A 17,934-nucleotide genomic window follows, 5' to 3' on the forward strand; every position below is an offset into this window, starting at 1 on the left:
CACACCAAGCAAATGATTCTCAGCAGGGGAAGATGTAGACTACTTCTTGTGTATTACTTCCATTGGGGTAGATGAAATATGGGTTCTGGAAGTCTTTTGGCAAACTCTCCAATTATCACAAGGAATGCTTATAAGGAAGAATATGGACTCTTTTTTAGTCTCTTGAAACCTCAAAATGTTTTTTTCAGCTTTGAGTGTGTGTGTGTGTGTGTATTGATTTAATCTTGTTGAACTAATAAATGAATTTCAAAGGCATGAATTGAACCATGAATTTCAAAGGCAGAATAGGTTTCCACGTGTCCCTCACCTAGGGAGTATGGAGATGACATGGGCAAAAATGGAGTGGTAACAGGAAACAGATGCCACAGTTCCTGTGTGGTTATGGGAGGTCAGAAGATCTCCATTAAGCTCTTCTTACCCATTGATCATAAATGACCATAAAACATCCGGGTCTGAAACAACCAACGGATTTCTTTTGTTCTCCCAACACATCTCAACCACCTCCCCCAACAGTTATGGAGAAGCCCTTGCCTAGTTGGACTGAGGGCTGTTTATGCCAGGTTGCTAAACTCCATTTCTCTGCCCCTGCTGAAAAATCACCCAGCTGGAGATGGCCTCCAGACTTTGGATATGACAAAAGAAAGCATAGCTCTGAGAGATGTTCCCAATTTCTCCTTCAAAATGATGTTCACTCGAAAAAACGTTTGGAGTAAAGCAACTTATCTCACCTCTGTCTCATGATAGTAAAGTTAAGCAAGGAAAGCTTGAAGACTTGCCATAAGCAGGTGTCAGAATTGGGCTTAATACCTGGATTCTAAAATCTCGTACCAGAGTGTGAGGGGGGTGGTAGTTGTCCTCAAATTATGCCATGCTTGAGGTTGCCAGTAAAACCTCTGAGGTAGAGAAAGTCCATGGCTTTGACTGCAAGTCCTCAAAGATGTCAGCAGGAAGTGCTCAGAGGAAACTGGGAAGGAGTGATTGGCAGGGATGCCAAGGCAGGCAGACCCAAATGGACATCTCCAGCCCCAGCCAAGCTGCCCTGGTATACACCACTGGTCAAGTCCACCTTTCTCAGTTCCTGCCTTGCATTTTTACTCCTCTCTGCTATTTACTCTTTCCTCTGCCCAGAAAGGTCTCTTCCTTTTCTGAGGCCCAGCTCAAATGTCCTCTCTTCCGTAAAGTCTTCTCCAGGCCCCACCCCAGGGGAAAGGAGGAGGATTCCTCCTTTATCTGTGATTCAAGATTATATTTACAGCTCTTTTTTCGGTAGTTAGCATGCTATATTATTTTTGGGAGGGGGGGGTATCTGTCTGTAACCTCTATCAGACTGTAAACCAGGCCTTGCCTGTGCATCCCTAGCCTCTAGTAAGTCCTTTCCACCCAGTAGGGATGCAGGAACTTTCGTTTATTTGAGGTCCATTCTTAAGCTGTTCTCAGACAAAGAGCAGATAATCTTATTTTTCTTTTTCAATGTTTGTGAGACAGTCAAGCTTTCATCTACAAAGACAAAAGCTACATTTGTAAATTAACTCGGTTATTGCTTTTGTCTTTTCCATCTGTGAGTCTGATCTAAAAGCTTTGGCAGCTTGGAATGAAACAGGAACTAAGATTTTAAAGGCTTCAATTTCTGGGCCAGAGGGTTAGAGAGAATATTTTTGGCACCACATCTGGGGAGGAGAATGTTCAAATTTATTATTAACATGTTGCCTTTCTTTTACTTTATCTAGCTCTTCTCATCTTACAGATAATACTGTTTAATGAAGTTTCTTTTCTCCTTCTCTTTCTTTCTTCCTGCTTCCCTCCTTCCCTCTTCCTCCCTCCTTCCCCCCCTCCCCTTCTTCCCTTCCTTCCTTCCCTCTTTCCTTCTTTCTTTCCTTCCTTCCTTCCTTCCTTCCTTCCTTCCTTCCTTCCTTCCTTTGCAATGGTAATTAATATGTACAATCCATTTATTTGTTGTCTTCCCTTACATCTAATGGCATTTATCTGCCCAAACTGGATGGAGTGTAATCTAAGGTCGTGGGAGGCATGTTGACTTTAGAGACGCCTATGGATTTGGAATCGAATAATATTGGCAGCACTCTTTGCTAAACTTAGCTCACTTTAGCATTTGTCTTTGAGTTAGTCAACACAAGCCCTCTTCAAAACAAACAAACAAACACACAAACTACAGGTAGCCTTTATAGCTTTGGTGATTCCACTGTAGAATCAGAAGACAGTAGAGTAAGAGCAAACCTTGGCAATCATCTCAATGAGTCTTCTATAAGTCCTATGATAAGAATTTCTTAGGTTGAATTTGAACACTTCCACTGAAGGCAACTGCCTATCATCCAAGTTAGTCCATACTTTGTTAGTCAACTTTGACTCTTCTTTGCTCTTTTTGGGGGGTACCATGGAGGCATATTATACCAACAACACAGATTTACTGTCCTTTCCCCATATATATCTTCCTAAAATGCTTAGACTGACTGCAGTGCCTCCAGTATTTCTGGATGGTAGGTGGAGGATAGTTCCAGAGTATTCATAAACCACAATGTCAGCTTTGGATCCTGTTTTTCAGCATCTATGAGTTCTTCCTCTCCACTCTAGCTTCTCCTTGTTAGTTTCTTCTCATTATAAAATCTCTATCAAAGTCCTACCTTGAGGTTGCTGGACCAGCCCCATCAGCATCACTGGAGAGCTTATTTGAAATGTGGAATCTTGGGCCTCACTTCAGACTCACTGAATTAGAACAGTGCTTTCACAAGACCCTCAGGTGAGTTGTATGTACATTTAAGTTTGAGAGGCATTGCTCTGCCTAGGCAGTGTCTTATGATTTCCTGTGGCCTTGCCCATTCTGATAACACTAACGTCAGAATTAAAAGAGGTTCTGCTGGATGATTCCCAAATCAGAATGACCAAGTTGAGGTAAATTCTGTACAGCAAGTGGGAGATGACCTCTTCAATTTTATGACTCACTTTGTCACTGAGCAGGGGCCTATGCAGCTATGTTCTAAGCCCCTCCTTCCCAATGGAGCTTTTCATAAAAAGCTCTTTTCCCTCAGTTCCTTTCTCTAGAGACAGTCCAGAAAAGTAAGCTACACCATCAGTGCACAGCCAAATGCAGGGCTTGACCCCATGAACCATGACATCATGACCTGAGCCAAAGTCTGACGCTTAACTGACTGAGCCACCCAGGTGTCCCTCTTTCTACGTTCTTAATATATCCCTGTCCCTTCTCCTTCAGCCTGAAATAGAAAAAACAAAACAAAACAAAAAAGCCTACCAAGAAGTCAGTTCATGCCAATAGATCCTTATGGACTCACCATTCCCAACAACACATCACACACACACATACACACAAACAAGTCTGAATTCCCCTTGGATTTAACTGGACCATCCCATATTCACTTACATTGAACTGACACATAGCTTCCAAAACCTTCTCTCTAATTGTTGCCTTCTAACACCATGAAAATTATGCTCAAAACCCCTCTTCCGTATGACTGCTTTTTAGGCATTTGAAGAGCATTTTTAGGCCTCCATCCCCCAAACTTTCTCATTGGTAGCCTGCTCATTCCAATTTCTTTAATCTTTTCTCCTGTTTGATTTTCAGTTGTTTCCATAGATAGACTGATATAAAAATAAACTAATGATCATAAGCAAGAGATTGTGGAAAGCAGAGAGTAATGACAGAGGACATTCTCCAAGTAAATGAGGCTCCATATAATGTCACAGAAGACTTCTATGAGCAGCCAAGCTAGATAATATTTCTGTTACTTTACTGCCTCTCAAAGATCAAGCAGATGAGCTACTGATAGTCATTTCTCAAAATATCATTGTCCATCTCACTTTTTTTCCAGTTTATTTATATTTTAGACTTTAGTATCTCAGAGCTCATTCTGGGAACTCTTCAAACAATACAATTATGAGAATCTATTCTTCAAAGGCCCTGTGTATGCAGAGCTCTTCAAGTTATTGAATATTAGAAAAAATAAACTTAGGGATCATGATAAATCTGCTGTGAGGATTGTTGTGATGGCTGATGCTTTTATAAGTTTATGAGGTACGTATCTAAGTAGACACAAAACTGTCTTAGAATCACAGACAAGAATCACTGATGACATTCTTTTGCTTCTCATAATGCTTTAGAAATAAGAAAAACAAACCAATAAGCCAAATAAATCATCAGTGATTTTGAAACTTCTCTGAGGCTAAGAAAGTATGACACACTTTTTCTTTGCCAATGATTCAAATAATGAAACAAAGCCTAAGTTTTTACCCTTCTGGTAAAATTTGTTCCTTTGGAAAAGATTACATATGAACACCTATACACTATGATGATTATCAATAGAGAAAATTTAAGGTTATATGTGTTATATTTTAGAATGTGGAGTTTTTTCTACATATAAAATTAACTACCTACTGTAGTATATTTTAAAATTATGATTTACTATAATCACAAGGATTATAAAATCATCCCTAATTCCACTATTCTTAAACACTTAATATTTGGATGTACATGAGGAAAACATATTTTACTCTGTCAGTGTATTTGAGGTGATGAGTAATTTTAAGGAATAGTACAGAAAAAGAAAGACAATTTAACTTAAACAAAATAGTGTCTCTCTTTCCTCAACTGGCTCAGATCCTTTTCCAGCTACCACTGAAGTGTTTTACAGGTTAAACAATGCTTGGGGCTCTAGGCTTATTCCTTCTTGTCACCCCATAAAAGTATTCTGAATACTAAGGCCCTAACTGTATCATCTTCTGTGTAGTCTACCTTTAGAAACATAAGTCCAGGTGAACAAAGGATCAATCCAGTAGATCCATTCAAAAAGGAGGGTTTAGAGACATAACTTTAACCCTTAAGAGGAACAAATTTTTTAATGCAATTAAAGAAATAAAAGCAAGGGGGAATGACGATTTAGGAATAAAACGGTCTGTATTAGGGATACATAGAGCACCACATTGAAGACTCTCAGCCCCATAATCCTGGGAGCAAGCCTGAAGGTATGGAAGAGATGAATGGTTTGTCTTTAGTGGGGCATAATGGGAAAGAGGGGAAAGGTGGGGTGCCAGGGGATTGCACAGAGCTGTGACTGTGATCCAAGTAACCCATCTGTCATTCCAAGGCTGATCATTCTCACAACTGATAAATGAATTAATTTACATTCCTTTATTTAATAGCCTTATTACAATTGGAAATTTATAAGTGATGTTCTGGGATCTTATGTATAATTACTGGCAAAAAAATCTGCGTGTTTAGTTCCACACAGTGTTGGAATTTTATTCATCAAAGATTCCATTTTGGACGTTCCCAATAATATGAGTATCAGTGGGAACGTTTCTTTGAGGTTTGTTTATCCAGTGCACTTGAGATCATTCATCCTCCATTTCCCTTAATTGGAAGGGTGACTGGGGAGATTGCTCCACACCTGATTTTTCTCTGCACATGCATAACTCTTAGCAAATATTTGCAAAGCACTGGAAAGTTGTGTGGAAGGTCTAAGGGTCAAAAAGCATTTGTTTCACAGAAGGGTCATTTCTTGGACTCTTTATCTGTTGCGCGTATTTAGAACCCAAACATGATTGATTATCCAATCAGATCAGGAGAAATGAAGCAGGTCTCCTATTGTTGTGTCACGTGTGTTAGCAAACACTTTCTCATCATACTGTTGTCAATACGTAAAACAGCAAGTTATTCGTGGTGCCCCTGTGAGGAGTTCATGTATGTAATTTCCTCTACCATAAAAGCCATTAATATAAAAATGCTCATAAGCAAAAATGAGAAAGAGCTTGGGGGCAATCAATACGGCACAGATTGCACAGTAAAGTCACTAACCTCTTTTCTGAGAAACTTTTCAGCAAGGCAATTATGCATAGAAAGTCTTCAAGGAATGATTGACTTCAACAAGTTTTCTACTGGTCAGCAAACACTTTTTTTGCTTTGAGGTAAAAATAAACAACAACGAAAAAGCAAAACAAAAAAGATCCCCAAAAGAGCAGTAAACAAGGAGAAATACATCTTTCTAGCAAGAAAAAAATGAGCAGGGAAAGGTCACCATCTTGTGTTTTCTGTATTGTTTATCTATTTCACAGTTTGTGGTTCCAAAGTATTTTATCAGCATTACTCTTTTTTTCTTAAAAAATCTGGGAACATTCAACTGTGAATAGTTACGCCAATTTCAATCTGAAAGTAAAATCTGGACAAGTAGCATGTTTATTGGAGGAGGGTGTAAAGAAAACTGATTTCTATTTATTTGGTTTTCATTAAAAACACAAGTTGTTGCCTATAAATTGCCTTATTGTTTTCTTTCTGGAAATTAATATATATTCACCTTGGAAGATTTAAGACATATAAAATAAGTAAAAGAAAATAAATAGCACCCAATCTTATTTTATAAATATAACTTTGATGTATTTTGTATTATATTGTGAATAGATTTGTATCCACTCAAATATTTTTATTGTATGGTGAACATTTTTTTCCATATTTTTAATTCTGCAAAGTATGCCATTATATAGATCATAGTTTATTTATTCCATGTCCTTTATTAATCTTTTGTTTGTTTAGTTTAAATTAAGATACATAGTATCAGCCAAAGAGGAAGTCAGGTAAGCCAAACACAGTTATGAAATTCAGATAATGTCGGTTATAGATCCTAACTTAGCAGAATAAAGCAAAACTTGATTTCTCTGTCTTCCAAATGATTTAACAAGACTGACAACGGAAACCTTGTATGAACTCGATAGATTAACAAATGCAAAAGTGTGGTCCAGAAATGTGAGGATAATACAAAGAGGACAGGTAGGTAGGAGTATCCAAAGGGAAGGGTCATGAAGGCCAACCTGAGCATACTTCATCCAGTCGTGTTAGCATTTTTAAAAAATGTAGCTATTGGTATACTTCTCCAGCTGGTTTGTTTTCCTGGCAAAGAACTGGCTTTGGTTACAGCTCTCTCTGGGTAAGATAAATGTGCATATATAGAGCTATGTGGTGGCATGAAGCCCAAGCATGATTACAATTCCAGAGACCCTGCATGGCTGTTTAATAGGGCCTCAGCCTAAAAAGTCTCTTACTAGAATCTCTACCGCATCTTCCTTAACCCACTTGAGTCCAGAGAGATTCCCTGGGACACTGAATCTCTAAGAAGGGGCATAAGGAATTATGCCTTCCACAAGTATTAGCCTTCCACGTATTAGCCTTCCACAAATGATTACTGTTCTTTGGAACACAGTTTGAGGAACATTGCTCTGACTAGAAGTGATTCCTGTCTGGAATTCCCTTAAGACTTCTGGCTGTCACTCCCTGAATATATATGCCTTTTATATGATGGCATATAAAAGTGGTAACCTGGGGTGCCTCGGTGGCTCAGTTGATTAAGCGTCCGACTTCGGCTCAGGTCATGATCTCATGGTTCGGTTGGTGAGTTCGAGCCCTGTGTCGGGCTCTGTGCTGACAGCTCAGATCCTGGAGCCCACTTCGGATTCTGTGTCTCCCTCTCTCTGCTCCTCCCCCACTCATGCTCTCGCTCTCTCTCTCTCTCTCTCTCAAAAATAAAGCTTAAAAAATTAAAAAAAAAGTGGTAACCTGGGATGGACATTAGAATCACCTGGGAAGTATTTCAAATGTTTCCCTTGCTCTTCAGAATTTCTGGAACCAGGCCCCAGGCATTGGTTTGTTTTATGTTTCCTGGATGATTCTCTTGTACAGCTGTTGAGAACCAATGCCTGATGTTACACTTTTTCTTTATGTACTCCAGGGAATATGTTTAGTGTAACTTCAGATCCCCTTAAGGCTAATCCAAGGGCCTTGCAGATAGCAGGTTCTCAATAAATATGTTGTTGAATGAATGAATACAATCTTAAAACATAATACCACAAAAAGTATTTAAGTGATATCTAAAATCAGAGATAGGGAATAATCCCTGATAGCTTCCTTCTCTCCTTACCCTTGGATATGCACATTTTAAAAGATAGAAATAATTCCAATAAGTAACTGTAAATGCTTCCTACTCTGATCTTTTAGAAGCCTGAAGAATTTTAATTTTTTTCCATAAGAAAAGCAGAAAACAGATCCTTCTAAAACTTGAGCCATTCTTTCATCTTTTTTCTTTCCTTCCTTCTTTCCTCCCTCCTTCCTTCCTTCCTTCCTTCCTTCCTTCCTTCCTTCCTTCCTTCCTTCCTTCTGTAACTGATTACTAAGTGCTTACTATATGATATACACTATTCTAGGCCTTGACAATATGCTAGTGAACAAAATAGACAAAGGTCCTGATCCTCAGTGGGGGAAACAATATGTATGTAAGATGATAGGGCTGAAGAGGAAAATAAGGCTGGGAAGGGTATAGGGAGTGAAGTGAGAGTGCAGTTTTTATATAGGTGGGCTAGCCTAGGCCTGCTGAGAAGATATTTGAGTAAACAATGGAAGGAACTGAAGCAACATTTGGGGGACAAGTTTCCGAGCCAAGGGAACAGCAAGAACAGAGAGGCTCTTAGACATGAGTGCACAGTGTGTATTCCAGAAACAACAGGAGATTAGGAGTAGGAGATAAAACAAAATAAATGGGGTGGCCAGATTTTGAAAGTCATTGAGGGTTTTTTTTTTTTCCAGTTTATTTGTTTATTGAGAGAAAGAGAGAGAGAGAGAGAGAGAGAGAGAGAACCCCAAGTAGGCTCTGCACTGCCAATGCAGGGCTTGAACTCATGAACCTTGAGATCATGACTTGAGCCAAAGTCAGATGCTTAACCAACTGAGCCACCCAGGTGCCCCATCATTGAGGGTTTTGAACCAAAGAGTGGCCTGACCTGACATTTTAATAGGATCACCTTGGTTGCCATGTTGAATAGACTGAAAGGGGTAATGGGTGGAAGCAAAGAGACCAGTTAGGAAGCAATTGCAAAAAACCAGATGAGATAATGGTGATTTGGACCAGACTATTAACAGTTTGAGATAAACAGTGGTTGGGTTTTATGTGAATCTCTTCTTTGATCTATGGACCAATGTAGCAAAACTGGAGAGAACACAAAATTTCCTTCATGGACCAATATTGTAATAATTCTAGTCTTCACAATTTTTTGGAGTCCCTTGTGATTGTAAAAAATGATTCCTTTTATTGCAATTGCAAACAATGTAAAATAAAAGCAGAAAATGTGATTTGTTTTTAATAAGTACTCAGCTTCCATTTCTTGGGTGCTTTTCTTGTGGAGAGACTAAAGAGGGGATTTCTGTATCTAGAAAGTGGGAATAGATGTCTTTCAACATGCCTTCCAATCCAAGTATTCTATGACTCAGTGATCCTTAGTAACTGAATATTATCCGAATGTGCAAGGACTAAAAACTCATATATGATAATGGCATGAATTGTACCAATAAGTTAGAAATGAATACTAATGATCATAGATGGTATTCAAAATATTGTACACCTAGCCCAGCAGAGATACCAATCAGAACAGATGCCAGCTGAAAAATAACCAGCACAGCCCTCTGTCTGGCTGAATATCAGCTCTGCTTATACTTGAGTGTGGATCAAGCCACATTTGAGTGGACGTGGTTTGACCAAGGTTCCTGTTGGTTTAAGCCCATTCAGTTGTACAAGTAGAATGGACATGGATTTTGTGCTTAGGTTTGTGTCTGACACTTTAAGAAGAATCTAAGAGAAGTAAAAGGCATGGTTGTGATCTTCTAAGTGCTTTTAATCCATTTTAGAAGACTTCATTTGGCATTCAGAACAAATTGAGAATCATGCGTCTTATGATGTGGTAACAATTTTATAGGTTCTCAGCCTCTCAACACTTTGCCCCTACCTGAATAGTTGTGTCCTTGCTGAGGCTTCAGAGTAGTGTAATGAAAGTAGTATAATGAAAGAAGAAACCAAGCTGACTTGCAGGTCAGGATTTTAGGTCGTTGGCCTCAAGATGCTTGGGGGCATCTTGGAGCAGACACTCAGCATCTCCAGCCAGCGCTCATCACGCTGCAACAAGCATGACAACAAGCATACAGAGTAAGACCCTTTCTCCATGTTAATGTTCCCCTCCTGGTTTAGGTGCTTCCCAGCGCTGTAAGAACCAATAATCATAAGCCAAAGGGAATGGAACTAAGGAGGTAAGGGTAAGGAAATAAGGAGAGTGGGAAAAAGCAGTCGTGCAAATGCAGCCTTGTCTCATGCTTCACTCCCAACTCGTGATTAGCTTTAAGGAACACTCTGTCATGTGAGATCTAATCAAGCATGTTCAAAGCCTGGTTGAACATCATTCATTGAACACTTGAAACAGATATCTAGACCAAGGTTATGACTGCTTTCCACAGTCGACACACCCGTCCCATATAACAAATACAGAGAATTTACAGAATTTGAATTTATTTGACCTACTTATACCCCAATCATTAAAAGGAGCCTGGGGGCAGAAGAGAGTGATACAAGCTCTATCTGGAAGTAATACAGAATTTCCCAAGTCAACTAACTACAGATTCTGTCCCCTAAGCTGGATGCCCATTATAGCTCTGCCAAATGCCTTTTTTTTTAGTATCTTCCTATTTAAGTCTGCCTCGCTAAGCTGGTAAAGTGCCAGAATATGTTGGACTGACCATGCCATAATGGACTCCTTCCGCATTAAATCTTTCAGAGCTGGTAAATTTAGACAACCTAAAGAGCCATGTTATGTCTGTACCACTTATCAAATTGGCATAAGGGTTAGAGACTTAAGACCGGGACCTGGATTTTCCCAGAGGGCTGAATTATCTAATCGTCAGCAATTTTGAGGCTCACAGCAAAGTGGAAATAATGGAATCATCTGCCTCTAGATGTAAAAGCATCTTCTCAGAAGGTCAAAAGAAATTCATAGCCTTTGCTGTTGGCTGGGCAGTCTGCTCCCTGCTAACATGAACTGCTTATCTGACTGGAAATGTAAGAAGATTCTGCTATTGGAGAGTAGGTTCTGTACCGATCTAAAAGGGGGCTCTGCAGCCTACTGACGGCTTCTCATGAGGGGACAAATCATCAACTTGGGTACGTATTCCTCTCCTGGTAAATACTCATCCACAAAGCTATGGAGTCATGTTCTGAATCCTGCTTCTACCACCTACTAAATGTGAGACTTGGGCACATGACTTCCTTCGCTGCACTGCAGTTTCCTCATCTGTGAAATGGGGATGATAATGGCACCTATCTAGCAAGGTTATCGTGAGTTTGAATTCAGTCTAAGATAGCGACTGACTCACAGTAAGTGCTCAGCAAATGTTAACTATTCTTATTTACTGCTGTTGACATGGAGAGGGCTGATAGAAAAACTTCCAGTAACGAAAGGTTTATGTCTTTTTCTGTTTTTTTGTTTTTCATTTTTGTCAAAATTCTATTGGTATAGATGAAGAGCTTAAATAAAACTAATGAAGCATGACCTGGAGTAACAAGAGTGATAATAGACATGCCTTTTTTTTTTTTTTTAAACAGTGGATTGAAAACTAAAAAAATCTTTATACCAACAAAGAAACCATGTATGTGGGGAGTGTGCTATGTGTCAGGCGTGTGTAAGAGCAGGCACATCACATTTAGCTTCTCCTCACTCTGGTGTTGCTGTCCTCATTTTATAAAGAAACCAATGCTCCAGTGAGCAAACAGCAAGATGAAAACTCAAGCCTGATGCCTCTAAAACCTCTCCTCTTCCACTAACTCCAAATACCTACCTGTTCCTCCTTCCTCCCCTTCTTGTTCCAAGCCTTGATTTCCTTGCCGTGAGGTCGAGTTACCCTCTCTTGGTGCTCCCCTCTCAACAGCACTGCTCCTCTGACATCATGCCAAAGTGCCCTCATCAGCTTTCCCTGGAAACAGCTGGATTTCACCCAAACTGCTATGAGGTGTGGCAGCCTGGCATGGTTTTTTTTTCCATCTTTAACTAGATAGCAGATTTCTTATGCGCAGTAGTCAGTCAATGGCTAACTAATGACTCCCTTTGTGTCCTATGATGAAAATATTTCAAAAATTGTAGAGAAGCAATCAGGAGATGAAAGGTAAAAGTGTGGCCAAATATGCATGTGTGTGCATGTATGCGTGTGTGTGTCCTTGAAGCCGTGTCTTTGCATTCTTATTGCATTCCAGTAATAAAAGTTCATGTCACGTGGTTTACTCAGCCTGCTCCCGTGATTGCTTCAAGATAGAGCACACAGTTGGGGAGACGAAGGTTTATACTCTTGAGTCAGCAGGAAGACTGAAGTTTGCTGCAAGCTTTTGGGCAGCCTGGACCTGGGTTCAAATCTTTGCTCTGGTTTTTAAGAATGGTAGGACCTTGGAGAGTTTATATGACTTTTTAAGCCTTGTTTCTTCCTGTGTAGAAGGAGAATAACCATATTTTGCTGTGGGTTCCCCCTGGTGATCAGTGAGGTCATGAGAGTCAGATATATGGCACATAGATTAGAGAGTGCCAAGTAAGTGGCAGTTATTATTAATGTGCACTGATTTAATTATAAAAGCCAGATATTTATAAGAAGCTATGGTTTTAGCTGGCCGTACACTTGGTGGTATCATAGACCTTCTCCTTAGAAGGTACCTGTTGAAATGTTGCCCTTTAGAAAGTGAGTTGGACACATACAGTTGGGCAGGAAATGTGTGCCTCTCAGAGTGGAGCCCCTCATCAGCCGACTTCGACTGCACATCTTACCTCTGAGACTGTGTGTAACCTTCATGTCTACAGACACAACGTGAGCTGACAATGTCAGAGAAGAAGTGAGGGATGGTTTTGCATAGTTGGTTATCATTCATGTCTTGCACGATTCCACCTCATCAGAGGGAACTTCCTGATCACAATATCTCAAATGCCCCCCTTCCTTGCCAGCCGCCCTCTCCCCTTCACTCTACTTTATTTTTTTTAATAGACTTCATTTTTTTTTGAGCAGTTTTAAATCCGCAGGAAGATTGAGCAGATAGTACAGAGAAGTTCCCATATACCCTCTGCCCTCCCCCAGGCATAACTTACTTCCCCAATATTAACATCCTGTACCAGAACAGCACATTTTTTACAATTGACAAATTTGCATTGACACATCATAATTACCAAAGTCCATAATTTACATTCGGGTTCACCCTTGGTGTTGTACATTTTGTGGCTTTTGACAAATATATAATGGCATGTAACCACCATTACAGTGTCATACAGAATAGTTTTACTGCACTAAAAATCCTCTGTGCCCTGCCTATTCATTCCTCTCTCCCCTTAACTCCTGGCAACCACTAATCTTTTACTGTCTCCATAGTTTTGCTTTATCCAGAATGTCATGTAGTTGGATGTTTCATTTTAAAAAATCATTCATCGCTATTTATGTGTTTATTTATTGTTTTTCCCTCCCAGCAGAATGTCAGGCACATGGAAGTGGTGTCATTTTCTGACTTATTTTATTTTTTTTATTTTTTAAAAAATGTTTATTTATTTTGAGAGGGGGCAGGGGCAGAGAGAGAGGGAGAGAGAGAATCCAAAGCAGGCTCTGCATTGTCAGCACAGAGCCTGGTGTAGGGCTCCATCCCACAAACTGTGAGATCGTGACCTGAGCCGATGATGTCAAGGATCTAACACCTAACCAACTGAGCCACCTAGGTTCCCTGATTTTCTGACTTATTTTAAAATGAGGTACCCTTGTGGCACCTGGATAGTTCAGTTGGTTAAGCATCCTACTCTTTATCTCAGCTTGGGTCATGATCTCACAGTCATGAGATTGAGCCCCACATCTAGCTCTACACTGACAGCAGGGAGCCTGCTTGAGATTCTTTCTCACTCTCTCTCTTTCTCTCTCTCTCTCACTCTCAAAAAAAAAAAAAAAAAAAAAAAAAAAAAGAGGTATCCTCTGTGTTAGACTATACCCGGCTCAGAATAGCCCTCAATAAATATGTATTAGCTTAATAAATCATTAAATCTTTCCCCCATCAAAATTGTTCTCCTCCTTCTGCTAAGGTTAGCAGCTGATAATTAGATGGGTGCCTGGCTGGCTTAGTGGGAAGGGCACACAACTCTTGATCTCAGGGATGTAAGTCTGAGCCCCACGCTGGCAGAGAGATTACTTAAAAATAAATTCTTTATTAAAAAAAAGAAACTGAAAATTGGAGATACTTATACAAACAGCAATAATAACAATATTGGTTGTCATTTTTACTATCTCTCAGATGGCAGGCTCTGTGCTATAAAGTATGTTGTTTAATTTAATCCTCATAATTACCTTCTGAAGTAGTCTAGCCATTTTAGAGTCAGGAAAATAGAGGTTCAGAGAAGTTAACTTATCCAAGGTCAGAGTTAATAAATGGCAAAGTTAAGGCCCAAACTCTGGTCCATAGGATCCCAAAGTTGACGTTCTTAAACAGTATGTTGTAATTTAGAGCTGGAGGAAACTGGCTAGCCTGTGCAATTCCTTGGATTTGGAGCATGGTTGGCTCATCTAAGTGTCTTGACCTTCACCCTGGTCCATGTAACACTTATAAAGCATCTGCTGTTTGCTGTGCCATGTGCTCTAGGGCATCACCTGGATATTCTCAGGATCTACACCTGACGGGCTAACACAGTCTGCATTTTAACAAAATCCCAGGAGATGTGTGCGGGTGACACACGTATGTTTGAGAAACACTACTCTCTAAGGATATCAAAACCAATAACTCTCATGTCCCCAAGCTCATGAATCAACCAGGGTTTCAGCTTTCAGGGTAGCCTGTACTTTAGAATGGGAAATAGTCATCCATATAAAATGCTTTTCTCGTTCCCTAGAACTTAAGCATTTAGTAAATATTTGAAATTATTATAAATTACACAAGGAATGAAATATTAGTCAGGTAGAAGGACTGAAGGTAGCTGAGTAGGAATAAGCCAGCCTCTAGGTCCCAAACAATATAATATATTCCCTTCCAGTAACCCACGAGAAATGCAGCTTGTTTCTCTCTTGCTGTTATTCAGTGGTGGTGTTGGTATCTGGGGGGCAGTGTAAATGTTAGGCTTGGTTAAGTATAGTTGCTTAGATTTCTGTAACACAATTTAGACTGTAACACATCCGCAATAATGCGGTAATGAGCGTTGCTAGGGAAGGCTGAGGTTTTACTCTAAGTCACAGAAGTGCTATTGCATTTCCCCCAGGGAAGTTGTGGGTGGTCCATTTTAGCACAACTGGAGCCTGCTGTGTTCTTACCACAGGGAACGGAGTGTCATGTTTTCTAATATCTCTGTTCTAATCAAACTCAACCTTTACTACCCACTTTACCGTTTTTGAGCATATGAGCCAGGAAAATGCATGTAGCTACTCCGGGTGTGCCACCTAGCCCAGTATTGTTTGCCTGAAAATGCCAGGCTGCCGTCCAACTGATGCTCCCCTCGTAGTTGCATTGGAGTCTGAGGATGAATTCAGCACTTTAATCAGTGCATTTGTTTTCTGCTTTGTCATACACAGAACTGGCAAGTCTAGCCAGAGCGCTGTTTGCAGAGGAAATCTCCCTGTGTCTGGAATGCAGAGCGGCCAGTTTCTCAGATTTCACTTCTCTTCTCCCTCACCACCGCCACTCTTTCCATTTGTTCCCAGTTGTATGCAGACTATAATTATGTATATTTCCTTTCCTGCCACTTCTAATTGTATAAAACTTCTGCATCCCAGATGAATGCAATTCATCCAATATTCTCCCCTTTTTCTCCTCTGTGACTCAAGCTGTTGCCTTGTTCTTTCTCATTGATTCCCGCACCACGACACAAATGAAAATACATTATGTTGCACCTGACAACCATTGAAGTCACCTGCCATGGTGCTAATAGGCTCTGCTGATTTCTTAGTGCAGCAGTCACTGGTGAATTGTATCAGCACTGCAATAACATGCCTGTATTTGCTTTTTCTGGGATATGCTGTGGTCGGATGCCTGAAAAATTCAACAAAATTGTGATAATTCAATGGAAATGAGCAATAGATATTCATCCAACATCTCAGTGAATGTTGAAATCCTAGCAGTCCCAGCAAATTCTCCTTTCCTTCCAAGGAATTGGAGTGGAGATAGGAGGTGGGTACCCTTCTTGGGTACTCTTAGTGCTTAAGACCCTGGACTAGGTACTTTATAGGTCCATTCCTATTTTTACTTGGATTTTTACTTCATCTTTACAAGAAATTTAGGTTTTAATACATACATGTGATTTATTTTACAGGCAAGAAAACTAAAGTTCATATAGAAGTGAGATGATTTTTCAAGGTTTTATAAGTGGTCAGAGACAGAGTGGAGATTTGTCTGAGTCTAGTACCCATGCTCTGTCTATACACTATCTTCTCTCTTTGCAAGCTCTTGAATTCCAGAAAGTTCAGCACATTCCTTTCCTATCTGAAGCTAATTAATTGGTGGCATGGAATCTATTTTTATCTCATCCTAAGTGGCCAGTGCCAAACTCCTGTATGCAATATATATTCTTTGGTAAAATAGATGGTTTTTTTGCTATGTGTGAGCATATACATTGCGAGTTCAATTGTATTTAAGAATCTTTTGGCTTCCCATAAGACCTTATTGTAGTATCAATCTGGTCATCATTATGTGTCAGTAAATAATCCTGCTGAGCAAGATAAAAGATCAAGGGCTATTCCTGGTGTTGCCGCATGTGTCCTAGAGAAAGCCACATATTTATCTGTAGTGTAGTGTCATCCATATGCCCTATTTACCTCACAGGATTGTTGTGAGTACTGAATGAGGTAATGAGTATGAACGGCTTTGGAAACCATAAGAATACCTAGGAACACATCAATCATACGTCAGTAGGTATTTGCCAGGCTCTTACCATAAGTTGATGTTAAAGACCACAACGGGGAGGCTACTAGGAATTTTTTGCTCTCAAAGAACTTAACATGAAGACAAACAAGAAATGGAATCACTGAGCTGGGTCTTGACTTTATAATAAATATATAATGCTCTTTTTTGTTTTGTTAGTACCATCAACAGCGGATTCTCAAGTGCAGTAAGCATCATGCGAAAAGCTGTCAATTATCTGATGTTTTATAATTCACATTTTAAAAGTTTTTTTTTTAATGAAATTTACTTTACTGTGTCTTGCATTCAGTTTGCCAAATTCTTAGAGTGTTTTCATAGCTTCTCACCCATCGAGACCAAGGTCAGTCCCCCCACTGACTACAGCACTATTTTCCAAGTGTGGTCCTTAAGCTGTATGTTCAGCATCCCCTGAGAACTTGTTAGAAATGCAAATTCTGGAGCCCCATCATCCCAGTGCTGCTGAGTCAGAGACTCTGGGAGTGGGGCTCAATCCTTTGTTTTAACAAGCCTCCCAGGAGGTTCTGAGGCAAGTTCAAGTGTAAAACTTGCTGCTCTACTAAAACCTCATGGTGCAAGTCAGAAGTTATGAACAGCTAAGCTAATAGAGGCCAGGAAGGACACATAAATGACAGAGAGGACTGGGAATAAAATAAGGTGTTAGAGGAGGGGACAATTGAACTGGAGAGGTACGCTTCTTAATGCAAGCAGTTACTGGTGATTTCAGCTATTGGTTACCATTTAGGAATGCAAAGCAGATCCAAATATGATTTTCTAAAACATAGAAGCATGACTGTCTTATAAACGTATAGTGAATACATGTCAAAGATGAATTTGGTTCATTAATAAGAAACTAGCAAGATGATAAAGTTCGTTCAATGGGAGGCTGGAGAAAGCTAGAGAAAATGAGAGGCTGGCATATTTATATAGTCAACAGAAGAAAGAATACTAAAATAAGATTAAGTTAGTTACAGAATCGGTTGATGCCCTACAGAGAAATAGAACTATTACCTTTGGGGTTGTTTTTTTCTACTGGACAAAAATAATTTGCAACCAATCAGTCTTCCACAATTTAACATCTAACTTTAAAGAATTTTGGCCCTAATCAATAGTAAACCACAAATCAAGCAAGATTGCATGCTTATAATCTAGGGCCTAGATCTAGTCCAGGGTTGAGATAATTGTATAAATCTTGGAAGAT

The sequence above is a fragment of the Panthera leo genome, chromosome C2, assembly GCF_018350215.1.
Source record: "Panthera leo isolate Ple1 chromosome C2, P.leo_Ple1_pat1.1, whole genome shotgun sequence".
Lineage (NCBI taxonomy): Eukaryota > Metazoa > Chordata > Mammalia > Carnivora > Felidae > Panthera > Panthera leo.